This window comes from Callospermophilus lateralis, chromosome 17 (genome assembly GCF_048772815.1).
Source record: "Callospermophilus lateralis isolate mCalLat2 chromosome 17, mCalLat2.hap1, whole genome shotgun sequence".
In the NCBI taxonomy this organism is placed as follows: Eukaryota; Metazoa; Chordata; class Mammalia; order Rodentia; family Sciuridae; genus Callospermophilus; species Callospermophilus lateralis.
Window position 1 is genome coordinate 57708317 of NC_135321.1, and position 14686 is coordinate 57723002.

Here is a 14686-nt window from a genome sequence, read left to right on the forward strand (position 1 = left end):
AGTTTCAACTAACTGCCATTTTCATTACTTAATATTCATAATTTAACATGAAAGTTCTGGATCTGCATGTGTTCCAGTAACATCATGGCTCTCAAAAAAGCCATCAGCTGGCACAATGCATGCTGGCCTTGAATTCAGTGCTATGCCAACATTTTCCTCCCAGGTGCCCACAGAAGCCCAGTGGAGGAGAGGGGAGCTGTGTCTACAGCACATCAAGAGACAGAGTTGAGAATCCTATTTTGCTTGCCGGTCCTGTTTCTGTGCAGCTGCTACTTTCCACACAGAGACACAGTTGGACAGCAGTATCTCTTCTGGGAACTGGGATTCCATGTCTGGAAGAACTTCATTCTCTTTGGTTTCCATGTAACTCACCAGAGTGACCCTCAGGCTGCAAAATCAGGCACAAGAGACAGTGTTTAGAGCATCAGGAGCCAGGGGCTGGGAATGTAGCTCAGTTGGTAGAGTGCTTGCGTTGCATGCACAAGGCCATGGGTTCAATCCCCAGCACCACCATCAAAAAAAAAAAAATGTTTGCTAGAGCATCAGGAGCCTATCAATTCTCACTCTTTACAGGGTTGGGGTGCTATGACCATAAATACTGAAGGTCAGCTTCAGGTCAGCCAGCTGCCCAGTTCCTGAGCTGGACCTGGAGTCCCAGGCTCAAGGCTTCTGGAGGGTGGAGCTCCCTCAATGATGCTCAGCTAGGTCACTTCAGGCACTCCACTGACAGGTCTGGCTGGCTGCATCAGAAACAAAGCTTTGCCATTCAGAAAAGCCAGGTGTTCCATCTTATGCTTTATCTTACCAAAGGCTGCAAATTCTCTAGAAATGGGAACTTTACTGTAAAGGCATGTGCCATATGGCCTGAGGGCAGAAATAGCAAATGTAGCCTGACTGTCCATCCAGAAAACCAGTCAAGTGAAATGCCTGCCTCATATCACACATAAAAGTGAACTGACTACTGAAACAAATGTACAACATAGAACTATAAAAGCAGAAGGAGAAAACAATATGGTTTAGCACCCTGTGATGTGATAAAGGTGGCCTTTAGTGTATGTCTCCATGGAGGCTTTTTTGGGGTGGTGGTAACTAGGGATTAAAACCAAGGATTCTTAGCCACTGAGCCACATCCCTAGCCATTTTAAATATTTTCTTTATAGATAGGGCCTTGCTGAGTTGCTTAGGGCCTTGTTAAGTTGTTGAGGCTGGCTTTGAAATCATGATCCTCCTGATTCAGCATCCTTAGCTCCTGGGATTATAGGCATGCACAACTGCACCTGGCCCCACAGAGGCTTATAAAAAAATCAGAATTGACTTCTAGTGAATTTGTTACACATTGATCAAAGATTAATCTGTTCTATACAAAGAGGTTTTTACAAATCATCAAGAAAAAGATAAACAGATTGGATGTGATGGCATATGCCTGTAATCCCAGCAACTCAGGAGGCTGATGCAGGAGGATTGCATAGTTGATGCCAGCCTCAGCAATAGTGAGATATATCTCAAAATAAAAAATAAAAAGAGCTGGGGATGCAGCTCAGTATTTAAGTACTCATGGGTTAAATCCCTGGCACCAAAAGAAGAAAAGAAAGAGATCACCTTCCCCACCCAATAACCAAAAGCGACCAAGAGATCATTTGAGGGTTGATAAACAAATGGTGATAGACTTAAAAATGTGCCCAGCTGCACAAGTAGGTAGGAAAATACAAATGAAAACAAGATACCATTTTTTTTTGCCATTAGATTGACACAAATGTAAATTCATATAATTATGGATATTTCAGATTTTACACATTGGTGTAGCTTTTTCTACCTAATCTAAAATGCATACGTCTTTGACATAGTTGGGTCTACTTGTTTTAATGAGAATATAGGATTTTGTAATTGTTTTAAAATGTCTTCAAAAGATTGAAACTAAGGAAGCAAGTCCTCAGGTGCTCTGGTGATGGAGAACAGAAGACAGAGGGTCCTGTGTTAAGATGGAACTACCTTCAAGTCAATGAGAAACAGCAAACATTCTGCACACCTGATTGCCAGCGGGTGTACACACAGTACCTCCATTTAGGGTTTAAGCTGTCCTGGGTCTGGGTGTTTCTTAGTTTCAACACCATCAGCTCATGTAGCTCCATGAGGAAAGCAAGAAGGTGTGTGATTCAAGAAGGTGCTGAGGAGCTTAGCACTTTCTGGGCTGAGGTCTGCTTTGTACCTAGAACTTATTTCCTGAAAGGGATCCTAAAAAAGATGATCAAGTACAACATCAAAGCCTGGGATCAGTGTGGGGCTCCCTAAGTCTGGGCAGAAGCAGGGCAGACTCACTTTCTCCAGTCGCAGTAGCTGTTCCGACTTAAAAGCAGAGAGGAATTGCCAGAGGGCAATGAAGTGCTTTAATTGACATCTTCTTAAGTCCTGGAAGAGAAAGAGAGTCCCAAGTAGGAGGTGAAGGCTCACACCCTCCCTTGGTACACCCCAACGACTCTGAGTACTATCCCAGGGCACTCCTCTCTGCTTCATCCATTTCCTGTCATGAGGCCACCTCTGTTCCATCCTCAAGTCTACCTGCCTCATCTTGCAAACATCTGAGAGTCTCCCCCTCCTGCAGCAGCTCATATCTGTGAGTATCATGCAGTGAGGAGGTAGTCAATGTCCTCAGTCACCTGTGCATCCTGCTCTACTAAGTGGTCAGCACTGAGTGTCCTTGCTTCTCCTGTCCCCAGTGTGTGCTGCTATTCTGTGGACTGGTTAGGGGTGGGGGTTCCTGACCACCCCTTTCCACAGATGCCTGCACCATGCTCCTGTGTGGTGGCATTCTGGCAAGAAACTAAGATGAGGTTATGCTGATTCTCCTTGAAAAGCACACAACACCTACCTTTAAAACTGGAGTTGTTTGGTCATCCATTCGCAGGATTTCTTGGACATACACATTCAGGTGCATATTTGGATCCCCACCAGCTGTGCCTAGAAAGCCCAGAGTGACCTCTGTGACAGAGAGGGCTTCACAGGCACTGCTGTAGGACTGAAGCTCTCCACTGATGGCACTCATTGCTGAGTGGGGAAGGGGGATCTAAAACCAAAAGCAGAGGCTTGGGTCAGGCTATTGCTTCTCCTACTTGGTAAGACCCTAATTTTGAGCTGCCAGCCCAGGCAGGGCCAGCTATCCAGCACTTGTGGTAAGAGCTGATGCTTGTGCTTGAGCTGATGCTGAGTGTGGCAACATTTCAGACTTTGCACAGAAATGGATCTGAGCTAACTGAATCCTATACATGACCCATGAGGACATGGAGAGGCACAAGAGCCTCTCCACCTGTCAGTAGCAGAACCTAAGGGGAATGAGTGAGCGAGTTCTTGACCTGTAGCACCATGGTCATGATATCTCATTAAAAAAACAACCCCTAAGGGGTTATTCTGTAAATCAAGAAAATTTGGTGATCTGCCATCTTGCTTGTCTCTCCAGAGAACACTGGGCTATTAGGGGGCCCCTTGGGTACTTAGGGAGCCAGAGAGCCTATTCTTCACAGCAGACACCAGGATGGGACTGGACTGTCCTGATGTATGTGGATGGAACCATCCTGCAAGTGAGAGTTTATCATGATCACCTGTGCCATTTTGTTCTTGATGTCCACAAAGAGATGTTCGAAGTTCCAGTCATGTCTGTATACCAGCGTGGGTATCCCCTAAGATGAGAAAGAAAAAAAAGTTTTAGGACATTAAATCCATAGAGGAGACTTCCATCTGATGACAGATGTATTCTTCAGCAGTGGCTCAGTGGAAGTACCAAGCCATACAATATACACCTGGGCAAGGCATGTAACTTTGTTGTCTCCTGATGACTCTGTTCCACCCTCACTCTTTGGACACAGTAACACAAGAAATCCATCCTGATTACAGTGGCTTTGCAGATATTGCCCCGTGGAATAATTTATCTGAGGACCACAAGAGAGGAAGAGCATTGGCAGATCAGGAATAATGAGGAATGGGAATGTGCACATTTGTGATCTATCAAGCAACACTGAGCAGAGACCATGCACACGGCATCCACTGTCAGGATGAAAATTCCACCAGAAAACTTCTAGATCTAATAAATGAATTCAGCAAAGGAGTAGGATATAAAATTAATACCCATTAATCAAACACATTCTTATACATCAACAATGAATCCACTGAAAAAGAAATTAGTAAAACAACCTCATTCACAATAGCCTCAAATAAAATAAAATACCTGGGAATTAACCTAACAAAAGAAGTGAAAGACCTCTATAATGAAAACTACAGAACATTAAAGAAACAAATTGAAGAAAACCTCAGAAGATGGAAATATCTCCCATACTCATGAATATTAATATTGTCAAGATGCCATACTACCCAATGACATTCTTCATAGAAGTAAAAAAAGCAATTATGAAATTTATCTGGAAAAATAAGAGACCTAGAATAGCCAAAGCATCCTTAGCAAGAAAAGTGAAGCAGGAGACATCACAATACAAGCCCTTAAACTATACTATAGAACTATAGTAACAAAAACAGAATGGTATTGGTACCAAAATAGACATATAGACCAATGGTACAGAATAAAAGACACAGAGACCAACCACATAAATATGAACAGAGGTGCCAAAAATATTCACTGGAGAAAAGATAACATATTCAACAAATGGTACTGTCAAAACTGAGAATTTATATGCAGCAAAATAAAATCAAACCTCTATTTCTCACCCTGAATAAAAATCAACTCAAAGTGGATCAAACACTTAGACACTATAACAGAGACCCTGTGACTAACAGAAAAGAAAAATAGGACCAAATCTTCACCATGTTGGCCTAGGATCTGACTTCCTTAACAAGACCGCTAAAGCACAAAAAGTAAAATCAAGAAACAAAACATGGGATGCATTCAAATTAAAAAGCTTCTTCTCAGCAAAAGAAACAATAATGAAAGAAGAGAGCCTACAGATTGGAAGAAAATCTTTACCACATGCATCTCTGATAAAGCATAAATCTCTAGGATATATAAAGAACTCAAAAAATTCAACCCCATGAAACCAAATAATCCAATCAATAAATGGGCTACAGAACTGAACAGACACTTCACAGAAGAATAAATACAATCAATCAACAAATATATGAAAGAGTGTTCAACATATCTGGCAATTAGATAAATGTAAATCAAAACCACACTAAGATCTTAATCTCACTCCTGTCAGAATGGCAGTCATCAAGAATTCAGGCAACAGTAAATGTTGGTGAGGATGTAGGGAAAAAGGTGCACTCATACATTGCTGGTGGGACTTCAAATTGGTATAACCACTATAGAAAGCAGTATGGAGATTCCTCAGAAGACTTGGAATTTGACCCGGCTCTCTCATTCTTCAGTTTATACTCAAAAGGACTTAAAATCAGCAAACTACAGTAATGCAGCTGCTTTAGCATTTACAGCAGCTAAATTCACAACAGCTAAACTATGGAACCAACTGATATCAACTTTATTCATTCAATAGATGAATGGATAAAAAAATGTAGTATATATTTTCAATGGAATATTACTCAGCTTAAAGAAGAATAAAATTATGGCATTTGCCAGTAAATGGATTGAGTTGGAGAATATCATGCTAAGCAAAATGAGCCAAAGTCTGAATGTTTTCTCTAATATGTGGATGCTAATTCACAATAAGTGGGGCACTAGAGAAGAACAGAGTTATCTGAGATTAGGTAGAGGGAAGTGAAGGGAGGGTAGAGGATGGGATATGGGAATAGGAAGGATAGTAGAACAAAACAGGCATTATTATTTTATGTATAGATATGACTGCATGACCAATGTGATGCAGTACATTCATGCAGTACATCTATAAGAACATTCAGAAAAATGAGAAATTATATCTTATCTATATATGATATATCAAAGTTCATAAATGCATTCTACTATCATGTATAAATAATTGAAGCAAATAAAAACATTTTAATTTTTTTTTTAAAAAATGGCTTTGGAATCTAACAACTGACAAGCTGATTGCAGGCAATGAGGGAATAGATACATCTGAGTATAACACCTGGCTGGACTTGGAAGGATGAGTGCAGCCATGGTAAGAGACAAGTGCCACTGTGCTCAGGGAGTCAGGAGGCAGGTCACAGGGTTTGATGCAGCAAGGAAGGAAGGCGCTGGAGACACCTGGAAGGTGGGACAGGGGCCAGGTGACAGGGCCCCTGTGCCAGATGGGGGAGTGTGGTGGAGGCCATTGTAATACTGTCTACATGCTGTGGACTGGCTGGGGGTGGGGGTTCCTGACTGCCCCTTTCCAGGGGTGCCTGTACTGATGCTCCCCGCATGGGGGCATTCTGGCAGGAAACTAAGATGAAGTGGTGCTGCTGGCACTGGGCAGCTGGACTGACAGCTGAATGCTCTGAAGTGAAGCCAAGGCCATGGCAGTTAGAGGACGAGGGAATGGGGAAGTTCTGCATGGTGGTTCCTGGGCACGGACTGCATATGCAACTGAAGGGGTGGCAGCAGTGAGGTCTTCTTGGTGGTGCCATTAACTATAGTGGAAACCCAGTCCACTGAGACTTGAGGCTGCCCTGGGCGACAGGTGCAGAGAGTGATGGTGATATGGAAGAGAGCTGGGGACACCTCCCGGCCCAGAGAAGGTATAGGGACCACAGAACACAGTGGGGAGGTGATAACACAGACGAGACCCTGGATGTCACTTTAGTCTGTTCCCCCCAAAACTCACAAGGGCTGTTCATAACTGACATAACAAATCATTGGCAGAAGGCCCAGCCTACCTTGAGGGTCAGCTGGGGCTTGCCCTGGAGGAAGCAGCTGCTGATCTGCCGCTGGATCTTCTCCAGGTCAAACTCCTGCAACGTCTCCCCACCTTGCTCCACTTGATACTGGCAGTTGGAGAGAATCAGAGGCATCAGGTCCCACTCCACTTCGTAACTGACAACATGCAGGTCAGTGACCTCCGAGGAATCCACGGAATAGCTGAGGGACACAAGATACAATTTTTGGTGTCCAGAGCAGGTGTGTGGGGCCTAGGGCTTTGGGGCATATGCTCCTGCTTCTGCCCTCATAGAGTGAGCAAGTGAAAACCATGTGTAAATATGAGGCTTTGTTGAGGAAGGCTGAGAGAAGGTCTGGGGGATAGGAGTTGTTGCTGGCTGGAGTCTACAGCCTGGCTTGGTGGCAGGGTAGTGGTTTTACACAGTACCTGCTGTTTTCCTTGGAGAACTTCTCCACTGTGTAGATAATTTCATTGTGAAGGTTAATCAAGTAGTTGACTAATGCAGTTGAGCAGAGATCTATGCCCCGACACAGGGGCAAGATGACTTCAAAATCTGTGTCCAGATCCAAGTCGGAGTTGCAGTAGTCTTTAGGTAACTTGATTTCACCTTTAAAAGACAGGGTCATTCCTAGGAAGAGGGATGTTGCTCCAGGCATTTGGGTCACAGCCTGGAGGCAGGGGAGGAGGAGGGCAGCCAGGGGCAGCCTTCTCCACAGAGCTGGGCCCTGGCCATTAAGTTTCCAGTGCTCTCAACTCCTTTCTGATTTTATATTTATAGATTCAGAATGACTGAGGGTTACTTTGGAGGTTGGTTCATGTATCCCAGCACATCCATCAACAGGTTGCATTGCCACATACACAGCAGGGTGCTGGCAGAGCCACGTGGAGGAGGACACTTACCATTGGTCTCCAGTGATCGCCTCAGTTCATTCCACGTGGACAGGAAGATGGTGATCCTGTTGTGGAATAGCTGCCTTAGCGCATCTGTTGAACACAACACTTGGTAAGAGCCCCATGGAAACAACCCCTACCACTACCATGGCCAGGGTCAAACCACAAGGTGTGCTCCTAAGAACCTGACCCTGCACCTTCCCACACTCAGCAGCATGCCTAAGTTTCAAGTTTGAGGCTGTATGAGAAGCTGGTGAGGGGGAGGGCTTTCCAGCCACAGCAGTGGCTCATGGCACATCTCTGGGATTTGGCATCCTTCGCCTCATTCTCTACCTTAGGACCTGAGCCCCACCCTCATGCCCCAGCCTGAATGATCCTTTTGAACCACCAAACATGGATGGTCCTGATCTTTTTGTTGGAGCAGACAGCAGTCATACCTGAACTGTGACTGCTAATAAAACTCTTGATGGAACAGTATTCATCTTTTGGAACATTCTGGAATCGTTTCACTAGATCCCTTTGCAGGGACAAAAATCTCAGGCAGGAACTTTACCAGTCTCAGTTCTGCCTCCTGGAGAAGAGAAGATAGCTCAGTAACATTTCCTCTATTTAACTGAGAAACAACATGGGGTGTATAGATTTGGGGGCAGGATAGGGTCTTAGTGGTTTAATGTGGTTAGTGAATTGTTTTACATGATTATACCCTGAAGCTTGCAAATGGGAAAGGAGTCATTCCATCCTTTCACCAAGTGGTGAGGGATGTAGGATGAACTGGATCAAGTCCCCACCTTCCTCCAATGCAAAGCTGCCTCAAGGACAGAGCTGGGTTTTGAATCTCAGTTTGCACAAGAATCAACTCTAGATGACCAAAGACCCAGATATAAGACTTGACCTCTGCAGCTGCCAGCAGAAAAAGAGGGGAAACACTCAGGACATTGGCACAGGCAATGGGTTTCTGGATAGGACCCCAAAACCACAGGAAGTAAGAGCAAATGACAAATTGGATTATATCAAACTAAATAGTTTCTGCACAGCAAAGAAAAAAACAGAGTGAAGAGACAACCTACAGAATGGAAGAAATAGCTGCGAATTCTTCATCTGATAGCAGGTAAATACCCAGAATATATAACTTAAAAAAATTAATAATAAAAAATCAAAGTAATCCAATTTAAAAATGAGTAAATGATCTGAATAGACACTTCTCAAAAGAAGAAATACAAATGGTTTACAGACATATTAAAAATGCTCAATATCAGTAGCCATTAAGGAAATGCAAATAAAAATTACAATGAGATACCATCCCACCATAGTTAGAATGGCTCTTTTTTATTGGTTGTTCAAAACATTACAAAACTCTTGACATATCATATTTCATACATTCGATTCAAGCGGGTTATGAACTCCCATTTTTACCCCAAATACAGGTTGCAGAATCACATCAATTACACATCCACATTTTTACATAATGCCATATTAGTAACTGTTGTATTCTGCTACCTTTCCTATCCTCTACTATCCCCCCTCCCTTCCCCTCCCATCTTCTCTCTCTACTCCATCTGTTGTAATTTAATTCTTTCCCTTGTTTTTTTCCCCTTCCCCCTCACAACCTCTTATATGTAATTTTGTGTAACAATGAGGGTCTCCTTCCATTCCATGCAATTTCCCTTTTCTCTCCCTTTCCCTCCCACCTCATGTCTCTGTTTAAAGTTGATCTTTTCCTCCTGCTCTTCCTCCCTGCTCTGTTCTTAGTTGCTCTCATTATATCAAAGAAGACATTTGGCATTTGTTTTTTAGGGATTGGCTAGCTTCACTTAGCATAATCTGCTCTAATGCCATCCATTTCCCTGCAAATTCCATGATTTTGTCATTTTTTAGTGCTGCATTATACTCCATTGTGTATAAATGCCACATTTTTTTTTATCCATTCATCTATTGAAGGGCATCTGGGTTGGTTCCACAGTCTAGCTATTGTGAATTGTGCTGCTATGAACATCGATGTGGGAGTATCCCTGTAGTATGCTCTTTTAAGGTCTTCAGGGAATAGTCTGAGAAGGGCAATAGCTGGGTCAAATGGTGGTTCCATTCCCAGCTTTCCCAGGAATCTTCATACTGCTTTCCAAATTGGCCACACCAATTTGCAGTCCCACCAGCAATGTACAAGAGTATCCTTTTTCCCACATCCTCGCTAGCACTTGTTGTTTGACTTCATAATGGCTGCTAATCTTACTGGAGTGAGATGGTATCTTAGGGTGGTTTTGATTTTCATTTCTCTGACTGCTAGAGATGGTGAGCATTTTTTCATGTACTTATTGATTGATTGTATGTCATCCTCTGAGGAGTGTTTGTTCAGGTCTTTGGCCCATTTGTTGATTGGGTTATTTGTTATCTTATTGTTTAATTTTTTGAGTTCTTTTTTTTATTGGTTATTCAAAACATTACAAAGATTGTAGAATCACATCGGTTACACATCCACATTTTTACATAATGCCATAATAGTAACTGTTCTTTGTATACTCTGGATATTAGTGCTCTATCTGAAGTGTTAGGAGTAAAAATTTGTTCCCATGATGTAAGCTCCCTATTTACCTCTCTTATTGTTTCTCTTGCTGAGAAAAAAAAATAGTTTGAGTAAGTCCCATTTGTTGATTCTTGTTTTTAACTCTTGGTCTATGGGTGTCCTATTAAGGAATTTGGAGCCCGACCCCACAATATGTAGATCGGAGCCAACTTTTTCTTCTATCAGGCACAGAGTCTCTGATTTGATATCAAGCTCTTTGATCCATTTTGAGTTAATTTTTGTGCATGGCGAGAGAAAGGGATTCAGTTTCATTTTGTTGCATATGGATTTCCAGTTTTCCCAGCACCATTTGTTGAAGATGCTATCCTTCCTCCATTGCATGCTTTTAGCCCCTTTATCAAATATAAGAAAGTTGTAATTTTGTGGATTGGTCTCTGTGTCCTCTATTCTGTACCATTGGTCCACCCGCCTGTTTTGGTACCAGTACCATGCTGTTTTTGTTACTATTGCTCTGTAGTACAGTTTGAAATCTAGTATCGCTATACCTCCTGATTCACACTTTCTGCTTAGAATTGCTTTTGCTATTCTGGGTCTTTTGTTTTTCCATATGAATTTCATGATTGCTTTATCTATTTCTACAAGAAATGTTGGGATTTTGATTGGCATCACATTAAACCTGTAGAGAACTTTGGGTAATATCACCATTTTGATGATGTTAGTTCTGCCTATACATGAACAGGGTACATTTTTCCATCTTCTAAGATCTTCTTCTATCTCTCTCTTTAGGGTTCTGAAGTTTTCATTGTATAAATCTTTCACCTCTCTTGTTAGGTTGATTTCCATGTATTTTATTTTATTTTTTTGAGGTTATTGTGAATGGGGTGGTTGTCCTCATTTCCATTTCAGAAGATTTGTCGCTGATATACAGGAATGCCTTTGATTTATGCGCATTGATTTTATATTCTGCCACTTTGCTAAATTCACTTATTAGCTCTAGTAGTTTCTTTGTAGACCCTTTTGGGTCTGTTAGATATAGTATCATATCATCCACATATGGTGATAATTTAAGTTCTTCTTTTCCTATTTTTATGCCTTTAATTTCTTTTGTCTGTCTAATTGCTCTGGCTAGTATTTCAAGGACTAAATTGAATAGAAGTGGTGAGAGAGGGCATCCCTGTCTTGTTCCAGATTTTAGAGGGAATACCTTCAGTTTTTCTCCATTCAGAATTATGCTAGCCTGAGGCTTAGCATATATAGCTTTTACAATGTTGAGGTAAGTTCCTGTTATCCCTAGTTTTTCTAGTGTTTTGAACATAAAGGGATGCTGAACTTTGTCAAATGCTTTTTCTGCATCTATCGAGATAATCATGTGGTTCTTATGGTTAAGTCTATTGATGTGGTGAATAACATTTATTGATTTCCATATATTGAACCAGCCTTGCATCCCGGGGATGAATCCTACTTGATCATGGTGCACAATTTTTTTGATATGCTTTTGTATTTGATTCGCCAGGATTTTATTGAGAATTTTTGCATCTAAGTTTATTAGAGATATTGGTCTGTAGTTTTCTTTCTTTGAAGTGTCTTTGTCTGGTTTCAGGATCAGGGTGATGTTGGCCTCATAGAATGAATTTGGAAGAGCTCCTTCTTTTTCTATTTCTAGAAATAACTTGAAAAGTATTGGTATTAATTCTTCTTTGAAGGTTTTTTAAAACTCTGCTGTATATCCATCCGGTCCAGGGCTTTTCTTGGTTGGTAGTCTTTTGTTGGCTTCTTCTATTTCCTCCTTTGTTATTGGTCTGTTTAAATTGTGTGTATCTTCCTGACTCAATCTGGGCAAATCATATGACTTAAGAAATTTATCAATATCTTCGCTATCTTCTATTTTATTGGAATATAGGTTTTCAAAATAATTTCTAATTATCTTCTGTATTTCTGTAGTGTCTGTTGTGATATTGCCTTTTTTCATCCCATATGTTAGTAATTTGAGCTCTCTCTCTTCTTCTCTTTGTTAGCATGGCTAAGATAAGCATGGTGGCACACACCTGTAATCCCAACTACTCAGGAGCCTAAGGCAGGAGTGTCACAAGTTGTTGGCTAATCTGGGAAACTTAGTGAGACTCTGTTTTTTTTAAAAAAATAGTGGGGTAGCTGGGTATAGGGGCAATAGCTCAGTAGTAGAGCATTACTTGCTTAGAAAGCCCAAGAAGTCCCTGGGTTCAATTGCCACTAGTCCTCCACCCCAAAAATAGATGAACCCAAACATAAAATAACAAATGCTAGCAAAGAGGAAGAGGAAAAGGAAATCTAATATACTGCTGGTGACAATGTAAATTAGTACCTCAGAATCGAGAACAGTTTGGAGTTCCCTCAAACTGAAAAAAAAAAATATCTACCATTTGATCCAACTATCTCATTCCAAAGGAAGTCAGCGTATCAAAGAGGTACTGCACACCCATGTTTATGTGGCATCATTCCCAATAGCTAAAATGTTAATTTAGCCTAGAAGGCCATCAGCAGATGAATGGATAAAGAAGATGTGGTTTATATATGTAATAGAACATGATTCAGCTGTAAGAAAAATGAACTCCAGTCATTTTCAGCCAAAATGGATAGAACAAGATGACATTCTGTTAAGTGGAACAATACACACATAGAGACAAGATCAGTGCATGCTATATGCATACAAGGAAATATCACACCTATTCTCATTAATGTGTACAACTAAAGAATTAATAAAAATAAATAATATGAAAATTTTTTTAAAAAATTGACTCTTGGGTCTACTGTTGGGTGTGAGGCTGCTGAAAGAAAAGCCCAAGGTCTACTGCAGTGGTAGCTGATATGATTTTGGGTTTTGTTCTGAAGGACCAGGATCCAGCATCCTCGGTCAAATGAAACCATATCTTGATAAGAGATCACAACACTAACATGAAGTCCTTCCTAGTATGAGCACCAGACACTCCCCAATCATTCTGCTCCCTGCCAGCTGTGATACTGGTCCATGAGGGAGCTGGCGAGAACCTCTACTGTGGTCCAGGAGAGCTCAAGTGGGTGAAAGTTGGGGATGGTTTCTGGGCCTGGCAGGTGTGACTCCACACTCTGCAGCCCTATCATGCAGCATGCTGCCTCCAGCCTGCAGGGCACAGGGAGGGCTCTGGTGTGGCTTTGGTATGCATTCTTGACTGTTCTGCAGGGACTTGCTGGTGACCACCTGCTCAGCTTCTGAGGATGAAGACAAGGCATCACAACTGAGTGCTCATGGTGGTCCCTCCTGGCCTTCAAGTTTGAAACAGATCACCACTAACCGCACTCATGTGCATATTTCATCTGTGACTTCAGCAGATGTGTCTTAAGACCTCTGCACTCTCCCTGAGACTCATGCTACAGGCCTTGCATTCAGAATCACAGTGCTGATGGGATTGGTTAGGATTCTGCCCCTAGGAATGATGACTTTGAACCCAAGCATGGGGCCTCCCAGTCCTCAGGGGAAGTCTACCAGGAAAAGGGGGCAGCCCATGAAGTAGACACACCTTCTGCAGGAACTGCCAGAGCACGGGTACCACCTTCTTGCCATTCTTCTGCTCCACAATGTGCTGAAGTTATTTGACTGTGATCTTTTTCCTGAAGCTCCAAATCTTTGAGCAATGAACCACACTTTTCTGGTGCAGTTGGGGCAAGAAGCTTGCTGGGTCACCATGCATGATTTTGGCCACCGGGTTGGAGCTGATGCGCTCATCCTAGCTAATGAGCATGCTCACAGTCAGCAGGGTCTTATTTAGATGCTGGATAAAGAAACGATACAGCATTCTGTAAGTGACACATTGTCACAGACAACCAGGCAGCTCATGGACCCACAGTGGCTCCTTAGGAATCTGCCTGCAACCCGGATGCTTGTATTTGATGTCTTTCACTGTGATTGGGGGGTTCCTTGTTCATAGTGTTCTTGCCTCCCCAAACAGAGTGAGACTCGGGGCCTTTATTTCACCACCCTTTTGCTTCTTGACTTCCTTGACCTGCTGTGGATAGTCAACTCTGTGATGTTCTCAGCAGAGCAGTCATGAATCCAGACTGTCGATGCATTTCTGGAGGGTCTCTTACTTTCACATTCTGCTATAAACAGCAGTGGAGAGCAAGCTACCACCTGCCCTGAAAGAACTGTTAATTGTTGGCCTGATTTATGACCATTGCAGTAGGGGTACCTGGGGATAGCAGAAGGAGAGGTTTCTCCAGGTGAGGCCTCTGATGGCCCTCCTAAGGACAGTGGGCCAACAGTCCTCCACAGATTAATGGAGAGAGGACTAGGGAGCCACTTACCTCCAGTTCAGGGAGAAGAAGAACTTTGATGTGTTTTTCCCAATTGTTTCTCTGTTCTTTGGTTGACAATTTTTCATCAAAACTTAAATGCCCTGCAAAGAAAACCAAACTGTGTTACCCAACAAACAAAAAATGCTGGTCTCCATACAGTAAACACTGAATAATGTTAATAGAGATAGTCCTCCTT

At 42.3% G+C, this 14686-nt stretch overlaps 1 pseudogene; it reads right to left on the bottom strand.

Moving 5' to 3' along the window:
• Positions 1-234: 234 nt before the first annotated feature.
• LOC143382659 (E3 ubiquitin-protein ligase RNF213-like) overlaps positions 235-14686 on the bottom strand; it is a 95798-nt pseudogene continuing 81346 nt past the window's right edge.